The following is a 10894-nucleotide window of genomic DNA, read 5'->3' on the forward strand; positions in this document are numbered from 1 at the left end:
TGATCCTTAACCCACTGAGTGAAGCCAGGGATCGAATTTGCAACCTCATGGTTTCTAGTGGGATTCATTTCCACTGTGCCACAACAGAAACTCCATAAATGGTATTTGAATACAGTCAATGCAGTAAACTTATTTTTTAAAAAACCGCAGGGCATGTAGAGTTAAATAGTTTTGCTGGATGTACAAGTTTGGTTAAGAACGTAGAGAAGAAGAATGTTGATAGAGTTTTGTGCTTAGGCAAGAGATGATAGAGCCAAGATCACTGAAAGCAAGTGATCAAGAGGAACATGAGGGAATTCCAACATTTCAGTAAGAGAAAACCAAAGAGTCTTCAGGTAGGGGGCAAGTTACCAGTTTTAAATGCTGAAAGAAGCCCTCGAGATTTTGCTGCTTGGTCTTATAAACACCAGATTAGTGCTAATTTATTAAGAAACAAAATGTGGAAAGAGGAACCTTATAATAGAAGAAAGAGGCAGTAGTAACAGTTTTAGTCCTCTTTATATAGAGTTGTGAGAAGTCTAGGATGAACAGGCTGATAGGTAGTTCTGGGCCTGTGGAGGTATCTAGTACAGAGATAATTATTTTTAGCGATGTCAGTAGATAGACTGTAATGGGGGAGGTGACAGCTTGCATAGGAAAAATGGGTGGTATGATAAAAGAATGTCTACCACTGACCCTGGAGACCTCCTGTATTTAAAATAAGATAAAGCAATAAACCTTAGTAGAGAAAATCAGAGTTTTATGAAAAAAAGACAAACTAGTGTTTGAAGAAGGGAGGTAAAATTGATTGTTTTAAATGCTACTATGAGGTTAAGTTAGATGAAGTTTTAAATAGCAAACATTCTTTAGCAACGTGAAAGTTATTGTTGACCTTAGTTGGAAATAATGGTATGTTGAGGGTGGGTGGTAGGTTGCGTGGGGTGAGTTTAAAAATAAAGGTTGAGGGGAGTTCCCATTGTGCCTCAGTGGTAACCTGGTAGTATCCATGAGGACACTGGTTTGATCCCTGCCCTTGTTCAGTGGGTTAAGGGTCCAGCATTGCCATGAGCTGTGGTGTAGGTCGCAGATGCGGCTCAGATCCGGCACTGCTGAAGCTGTGGTGTAGGCAGGTGGCTGTAGCTCCGATTAGACCCTTCATTGGGAACTTCCATGTGCTCTGGGTACAGCCCTAAAAAGACTAAATAAATAAATAAAGGATTAGGAAGTAAAGAGTAGAATATATAGACAAGTTTGAATAGGAAAAAGATAGGGTGGTAGCTGGAGAGAGATTTGGTCCTTGGAAAATACTGTGTAAATAATGAGAAACTAGAATGTGTTGAAATCCTAATGTGATGAGTTCTGTATGCCAGCATCAGAAGAGGGACCGTCAGTACCATAAAGTACTGAGAAGGGATGGAGGTATCTGGAGCATGAAGAGAAGGACTGATGTTGCCATGAGAAGGGATACTTCAGCATTCTCTAGAAAGAAAAGGACTGGTGGGTTGGTTTTAATTACCTCTTTGTTTACTTACATTTGAGTTACTTGTGGTGTCTCAGAGTAGCTGAACTATACATTGCCCTTTGTTCGGTTTCTAAAGAAGTACTTTCTGGCCCAGTGTGGCAGATGCTACTAGATACTAACCTAATAAGTCTCCTCCTCCTCCTTTACTAATAGTACCCCAGTTTTGCTTAGAGTATCAGTGTGTCCAGTTACAAAACTCCTTATCCCAGGCAGGCCCCATGGCCAAGATTAGTCATTCCCCCGTTCTTGGCCAACAAAATATAGACCTGAGGAGTTCCCGTCGTGGCGCAGTGGTTAACGAATCCGACTAGGAACCATGAGGTTGCGGGTTCGGTCCCTGCCCTTGCTCAGTGGGTTAACGATCCGGCGTTGCCGTGAGCTGTGGTGTAGGTTGCAGACGCGGCTCGGATCCCGCGTTGCTGTGGCTCTGGCGTAGGCCGGTGGCTACAGCTCCGATTCGACCCCTAGCCTGGGAACCTCCATATGCCGCGGGAGCGGCCCAATAAATAGCAACAACAACAACAATAACAACAACAACAAAAGGCAAAAAAATAAATAAATAAATAAAAATAAATAAAAATAAAAAAAATTTAAAAATATAGACCTGAGACTGTAGGTTGCATGGCAAGATTATCTGCCAAAGGGAAGATAGATGAAAGACTGGCGAGAGGTTTTAGTGAAGGCTCTGTGCGTGTGAAAGCCCTCCCAAGTTATCAGTGGGGTCTTCCATGGAGAAGCCAGCAAAGCAAGTAGCAAAGTCTTAAGTGAATTCTTTAAGAAGATTCCAGTTAAGTAGAAGATAGCAATGAAGAAGAGAGATGGAAAGCCATTACTAGCTGGTATGAGCCTCACAGTAAGTGTTTTTTACAAGAGTCTGCAGTTGGTTAAAAGCAATATTAGGGAGCAAGGGGGACATTTATCCTACACCCCAATCTGTGGACATGGAGTGCATGGTAATAAACAGTCCTTCAAAAAAAAAAAAAAAAAAGGAGTTCCCGTCGTGGCACAGTGGTTAACGAATCCGACTAGGAACCATGAGGTTGCGAGTTCAGTCCCTGCCCTTGCTCAGTGGGTTAAAGATCTGGCGTGAGCTGTGGTGTAGGTTGCAGATGCAGCTCGGATCCCGCGTTGCTGTGGCTCTGGCGTAGGCCAGTGGCTACAGCTCCAATTCGACCCCTAGCCTGGGAACCTCCATATACCACTTGGGAGCGGCCCAAGAAATAGCAAAAAAGACAAAAAAAATAAATAAACAGTCCTTCTTTGATGTCACTGTTGGCACATAGGTTTTTTCCAAGGGGTGGCCAAGTTAATGTTTGTGACTAAAAAAATCCACAACCTGAAAGTTGAGAGTTAAGTTTTATTTGAGGTGAAATTAGGGCTTAAGCCCAGGAGACAGCATCTCAGGTAGCCCCAAGAAACCCCTCTGAGGGGGTGAGGGAGGTGCTAGGATATATAGGAGTTTGTGCAACAAAGGGCAGGGAGCAGGAACAAAAGAGGCCTGGGCTCACTGAAATCATTCCTTTGATAGGCACATCAGCTATGGGGGCCTGTATCCTGAGTTTTCACAGCCTGCAGGACTCACACATTCTCACCCTTGAAGGTGACTGTATTTACAGATGACTGTGATGTTCTTTATCCTTAACTACAGACCAGGCTGAAATACCACCCAAGGAGGAAAGGTGGAATATCAGGATATGATAAAGGTGAGGGGGAGTTGCATGCAGCATACACACATTTTACAAGAGTTTGTTGCTGATCTCCTGAAGGTCATTACTACCAGTCACAAGGGGCAGACATCACCAGGAAGAATTTTAGTGTTTTTCTAGACATGAGGAGATGCAAGAATTGGGCACGTATCTTCTCCAGAAAATATTTTGGCTATCTGAAGGCCTGTTCTTCCAGTTTTCCTAGAGCACAGAGTGCCTCACTCCGGATCTGCACCCTGAGCTCTACTCAGAGGGTGCTGCGGGTTTGTAGCTGCAGTGGCTCATGTTTTACTCCATGATGGCAAATGTCGAACTTCAGTTTGAGACAGAATATTAACTCAGGTAGTCAGTGTAGGAACATGGGCTCTGATACATTCTTTTGATATGAATATTGATTAATGTTAGTGGCTTAAGGGCTCCAGGAGTAACACCTCCACAGGCCTTGTTTTATTATAGGAACTGCGAATCTCTAGCCAACTCCTCAACTGATAGAAAGGGAATGAGAGGAATGGTGACTTAATCTAAGGAAAGAAAAGGACAAAGAAACCATAAGACCTACGGGACATTTCCAACCCTAAAATCCCTATTGGACAAGGACTGAGATAGGTAATTGAGCAAGGCCAATGGGAGAAAACCGCATCTTTCTGGACCCCACATTGGTGCCCCTCCCCACCTTTAAGAGATAAAAATCCTTATAGGACAATAAAGAAGGGGGCTCTTCCTCCTCCCAGTAGCCCTGGGAGCTATTTGCTTTTCTTTAATAAAGACCTTGGGGCGTTCTCATTGAGGTGCATTGGAAACAAATCCGACTAGGAACCATGAGGTGCAGGTTCGATCCCTGGCCTTGCTCAGTGGGTTAAGGATCCGGTGTTGCCATGAGCTGTGGTGTAGGTCGAAGGAGCAGCTTGGATCCGGTGTTGCTGTGGCTGTGGCATAGGCCAGCAGCAGCAGCAGCTCCGATTAGACCCCTGGCCTGGGAACCTCCATGTGCCTCAGGTGCGGCCCTAAAAGGACAAAAGACAAAAAAAAAACAAAAAAACTTTGCTTGCTTGCTGCCTGTGTGTTCGTGGAGTTCATTCTTTTTTTTTTTTTTTTGGACTTTTCTGGGGCTGCACCTGTGGCATTTGGAGGTTCCCAGGCTAGGGGTCTAATCAGAGCTGTAGACGCCAGCCTAAAGCACAGCCACAGCAACGAGGAATCCAAGCCGAATCTGTGACTTACACCACAGCTCACGGCAACACTGGATCCTTAACCCACTGAGAAGGCCAGGGATCAAACCCACAACCTCATGGTTCCTAGTTGGATTCATTAATCACTGAGCCACGACGGGAACTTCTGTAAAGTTCATTCTTGAACTGCCATGAACAAGAACCTGGATTCTGGTGTCAAGTTCACAGGAGGAAATGAAGGGCATGTTTAATGAAGTTGTTAAGGACATAAAGGAGTTTCTTACCACTCAGGGAAATCTCAGAGGGCACTTTGGAAAGTTTCCAAAAGGGCGGGAATTAGGGGTTTGTGGCTGGGGCTAAGGAATACAGAAGATTGTCATAATGGTGGCACTGATAAGAGAAAATAAGATCAGAGCAAAGTGTGGGCTGAGACTGGGCTGTGACCTTGGAAACAAAATTTAGAGGGAGAAGAGATTAAATCCCAGCAGGTTCTAAGAAGCTGATGGATACTTAAGTCTGATAAGATTCACAGGCATCTTGGAAAGGCGTGCCTGCAGTCATGCTGTGGCACCAGGTACTCTTGTTCACTAGTTCTTTGCAGCCCTCAAGCATATAGGTAGCAATTTGAATAAGATCCCTGTGTTTGGTCCCTGCATGGGGAGATCATCTGAAGTGGTATTTATTCAAAAAGGGGATTTGGGCCACGCCTGCTTGGGGATTGGAATTTATGTAGTAACTGACTCACCAGTATTTTGGCACACAAACAGCTATGAGCTTAGGCACACTCTCACCTGGATTTTATTGCAGCAGCTTCATGACTAGTTTCTATTATTTATTCTTGGTGGTTTTTAATTATAAAACTAATACATATGTATGAGGAAAAAATGTAAACAACCTCAACCCTACACAAGAGAAGGGAGTCTTTCTCCTGTCTTAGAACCTGTGGATGTACATACTAATGTGTTGAAATTGAGTCATAATTGTCATTCCAGGTCTTTTTAAAACATTTTTCTATGTCAGTACATGTCATTGTTTTCATTCTTAACAGCTGCTTCTTAGTATTTGATTATGTGGATGTACTGTAATGTACATTTAACCCATGTTCACCTCCAGATGGAATACTGAGATAAATATATTTTTTTTGTTTTTTTTTTGTTATTGTTTTGTTGTGGGGTTTTTTGTTTGTTTGTTTGTTTTTTAGGGCCACACCTACAGCATATGGAGGTTCCTAGGCTAGGGGTCCAATCGGAACTACAGCTGCCAGCCTACACTGCACCCACAGCAATGCAGGACCCAAGTCATGTGTGCAACCTACATCACAGCTCACAGCAACGCTGGATCCTTAGCCCGCTGAGGGAGACCAGAGATCAAACCTGCAACCTCATGATTCCTAGTCGGATTCTTTCCACTGCACCACTACAGGAACTACCAATATTGTTTATATATCTTGTTTTCCTTTCATCTTTTCTCCACACTGTTCCCAGGGTGATTCATCTAAAGTACTAATCTGATTGTATTATGTTTCAGTTTTAAATCCTCCACTGGGTTCTTCCTACTTTTATCTTAAGTGTTTTGTTTTATTTTGTTTTGAATGGCCACATCCTCAGCATATGGAAGTTTCCAGGCCAGGAACTGAATCCAAGCTACAGCTTTGGCAACGCTGGATCCTTTAGCTCACTGTGCCAGACCAAGGATTAAACCTTTGCCTCCAAAGCAATCCAAGCCACTCAGATTCTTAACCCACTGAACCACAGTAGGGAAACTGATCTTAAATGTTTTTATAAGACCTTTCATGCTCAGACTCTTGCTTCTCCATCTCTTCATTTTCTCCAGACCTTAACCTGGCCTGGTCATCATTTAGGAGTTGTATCTTCATCTGCTTTAACATCCTTTCACACTTTCCCAGGATTGCTGCTTTAATTATGTATCTTGCCCTCTAAACTGTAAGCTTTGCTAAGGTGGGAATCCTGTCTAAATTGTTCATAGTTTTATTCATGGTATTTGGCCCATAATAGGTACTCATTTAAACATTTATGGTTTTTCAGTGAATTTTGTGCCTTTTTTTACTTAGTATTTCTGTGTAGGCTGAACTTAAGTAAGAATTGGGTGTGTGTTTGTTTTGTTGTCTTTTTAGGACCGCACCAGTGGCACATGGAGGTTCCCAGGCTAGGGGTCCAATCAGAGCTACAGCTGCTGGTCTACACCACAGCCACAGCAATGCCAGATCAGAGCTGCATCTATGACGTACACCAAAGCTCATGGCGATGCTGGATCCTTAACCCACGGAACAAAGCCAGGGATCGGACCCGCAACCTCATGGTTCCCAATCACATTTGTTTCTGCTGACCATGATGGGAACTCCAAGAATTGGGTTTTAAGTGATTGTATGAGGCAAAAATTGCATGGAATCAAACTTTCTTTTTTCTAAGCACTAGAGTCACACTCAGCATAGCAAGATATTCCAACCATGCCAGGCACACAGAGACTAAGACTGTTAAGAGAACTGCGGTTTGGGGTTCCCGTCGTGGCGCAGTGGTTAACGAATCCAACTAGGAACTATGAGGTTGCAGGTTCCATCCCTGCCCTTGCTCAGTGGGTTAAGGATCCGGCATTGCCGTGAGCTGTGGTGTAGGTTGCAGACGAGGCTCGGATCCAGCGTTGCTGTGGCTCTGGCATAGGCTGGCGGCTACAGCTCCGATTCAACCCCTAGCCAGCCTGGGAACCTCCATATGCCGCAGGAGCGACCCAAGAAATGGCAAAAAGACAAAAAAAAAAGAGAGAGAGAACTGCGGTTTAATTATTCATATTCATATTCTCTCCCTCTGCCTCCCTGCTTCTCAAATTCATATAGTTTCCTTTGCTTGGTCAGTGTTCGTATGCTGCTACACTGTGTATTACATTAAAAGAGTGAAATGGCTCAGTACTGGGGAGGGTGCATACATTAACATGGCCTTTCTAGGAGAGAGGTAAGCAATATGGGTCCAAAGTGAGAATATTCATAACCTTTAACCTAGCAATTTTTTCTGAGCTTTTATAAAAGAACTCATTTGAACATGTGTATTAACAATAGTCATCTGTTTCATACTCTAGTGAAAAACTGGAAAATTCCCAATAATGGCTAATTGGTTTTTTAAATTATGTGTGTTCAGAAAATGGAATACAATGTGGTCATTAAAATGTAATTAAGTATTGATAAGTGAGTATATATTTCAATATGTTGTACTTTTTAAATACAATTATAAAATATCAGTATAATCATGTTTTAGTATTTTTTAAATTGACTTGCCTTTTAGTTCACTAATCTTTTTTTCTGCTGTTTTGCTGTTAAGTCAATTAAATTTTTTTTCAGATACTGTTTTCAATTCTAGAATATCTATTTTATTTTTTTTATAGATTCCACTTACTAGTTGAAATTCTTCAGTTTTTCTTTTTCTTTCATCCTTTCCTGTGTTTGCTTTAATGTATTAAAACATACTTATATTAAAATCCTGGTCTGCCAACTCAATATCCACGTCACCTGTATGTCTGCTTTCATTGTCTATTTTGTCTCTTAGTTACTGGTTATATAATCTTATTCTCCACATGCCTAGCAATTTGTGTTTAGTTGTATGCCAGACATTAAGTCTAAAAGAACCACAAATTAGGTAACTTCTACCGGAGTTTCTCCTTTCCTCTGAGAGTTAGAGGGACTAATTGCCTCAGTCCAATCACTGAGCTGAGTCAGAGCTAAGTTAAATTTTTAATAAGGCTCAGTTTACCTCTACTTAGCCTTATGTATTCTGGATCTGACTCTCCTAAACTTTTAAACCTGAGGGTTTGATAGGTGCTAGTCTCCTTAATATTCTGCCTCACACAGCTTCAAATTTTGACAAATGGCTTGAGGAAGAAACTAGCCATGTGTTTTAGGGAGTCAGCGTTCCCTAATGGGCCCTTCATTCCTAAGTACCACAGATACTGCAGCTATTTCGCTCTACCTTTTAAGAAGCTTTCACTCTAGCTCCCTGGCCTCCTATACAGCCCGAAAACTCAGCAACTGTCCCATGGAAGAGAACTAGCTTTGCATTTGAGGCTTCTCAAGTTTCTAATCTGCCATTTTCGACCTCAAATGACCTCTGTGATTTCTCTTTCCCCCAGCAAACGCCCTTTGCTAAGGTAAAGAACTTTAGTCTTTCGGAGTTCCCATCATGGCACAGTGGTTAACGAATCCGACTAGGAACCATGAGGTTGCGGGTTCGGTCCCTGCCCTTGCTCAGTGGGTTAACGATCCGGCGTTGCCGTGAGCTGTGGTGTAGGTTGCAGACACGGCTCGGATCCCACGTTGCTGTGGCTCTGGCGTAGGCCGGCGGCTACAGCTCCGATTCGACCCCTAGCCTGGGAACCTCCATATGCCACAAGGGAGTGGCCCTAGAAATAGCAAAAAGACAAAAAAAAAAAAAAGAACTTTAGTCTTTCAACCCACATCCAAATTAGTCAGTGCTCACAAGGGATAAAGAAATACCCTGTGATTATCAGGTTACTTCAGAGGAGTTGTCCACTAGTTGAATTTTTGGTGCATCTGGTGCTCATTGCTTCCACAGCTCTAGGATAACTTCAAAAGTATAACTTTTGTAATTTATCTGCTTTTATGTAGTTGCTTGCCTTAACACTGCATCCTAGCTAGAAACAGACTTTTGGAAGATACTATAAATAGTTAAATTCAATCTCATAGTAACAACATTGTATTCAATTGAAGGGACAACAGTAAAAACAACTCTACCATATAGATAGACACAACTGCACATCACCTGCATGGAGGAGTGTCAGGTATGACAGTCATTTAGCAAAAACTTAGTTCGATTGCATGCAACAGAAATGCTCTGAAGGCAAACTCAGTTCAGAAAGCGTTTCATGCAAAAGTTGTTATATAGGGAGTCATAGTCCAGAAGAGAGACTATGTTTTATGTTAAAGACTGCCTAATGTTGTGTTCTGTAAAGGACAGACGTATTCATGGGGAGTGGGAATATGATGCTTCTATAATGTAAGGATAATTAGATAACCATGACAACAGTAATAAAAATATTATAACTGTCTCAGAGATAAAATGGTTTCCTTCCTATGTTTCACATGAAATTTTCACATCTTGAATATGCAAACCTAGGAAAATTGTCTAAAACACAAACTCATTACACTATGCAGATCAAAATGTTCAGGTTGGATGTTTGTCCCTTCACATGCATTGAGATGGTCACACCACATATTACCATTGTCTGTCTTACCAATACGATACAAATTGGAACTGAAATAATGTGTAAGTTAAAGTATATCATATACTTTACTCCTAATGTTTGCTTATTTGCATCTTAATGTGTCTCACTGGCCATTGTTACTGAATTGCATCTTGAAAAACAGGCAGCTTTTATTTTTATTTTTTGAGTCTTCTGCTACCACAGAAGACCACAGCTTATCAAAATGACTGCTAAATATGGAGGAGTCCCTATCATGGCTCAGTGGTTAACGAATCCAACTAGGAACCATGAGGTTGCAGGTTCGATCCCTGGCCTCGCCTAGTGGCTTATGGATCCGGCATTGCCATGAGCTGTGGTGTAGGTCGCAGATGTGGCTCAGATCCCTCATTGCTGTGGCTCTAGCGTAGGCCAGCAACTACAGCTCTAATTAGACCCCTAGCCTGAGAACATCCATAAGCCATGGGAGTGGCCCTAGAAAAGGCAAAAAGACAAAATAAATAAAGTAAAAAATAAAAATGATTGTTAAATATGGAAAGATGTAACACAGATTTGTGTGCCAAAATGAATGAAAGCAACTATGAACTTTGGCAGCACCAACTTGGTACAACAAAGCATACTGTATAAATGAAAATATCCACAAAGTATTAACTTTCTTTTTTCAGTGGCAAGTGTTTTGACATCTTTTACTGCATGATCTAGGAATTAACTGTACTTTAAATTATTTAATACATTATTTTAATTAAATTAAAAGTAATAGTATAGTTCTTATTTTCTGAAATATTTTACCACAAATGGATAAGAAGACTTTTGGGGTGAGTGATGTAGTTCAGAATGATGTTGCATGATTTAAGTTTTAGGGGAAGTTCTTTTTTTTTTATTTATTTATTTTTTTGGCTGCACCCACAGCACATGGAAGATTCTGGGCCAAGGTTTGAACCTGCACTATGGCAGCAACCTGAGCCTTTGCAGAGACAGCACGAGATCCTCAGCCCACTGCACCACAAGAGAATTCCCGAAAGTTTTTTATTTTTATTTTTTTTATTTTTAGGGCCACACTTGCGGCATATGGAGGTTCCCAGGCTAGGGGTCTAATCAGAGCTGTAGCTGCCAGCCTATGCCAGAGCACAGCAATGCCAGATCCGAGCCATGTCTTCGACCTACACCACAACTCACAGCAATGCTAGATCCTTAACCCACTGAGGGAGGCCAGGGATCGAACCCACCTCATGGTTCCTAGTCAGATTCGTTTCCATTGTGCCACAATGGGAACTCTCAAAAGTTTCTTGTTAATA

Source organism: Phacochoerus africanus, chromosome 15, assembly GCF_016906955.1.
Source record: "Phacochoerus africanus isolate WHEZ1 chromosome 15, ROS_Pafr_v1, whole genome shotgun sequence".
NCBI classification, from domain to species: domain Eukaryota; kingdom Metazoa; phylum Chordata; class Mammalia; order Artiodactyla; family Suidae; genus Phacochoerus; species Phacochoerus africanus.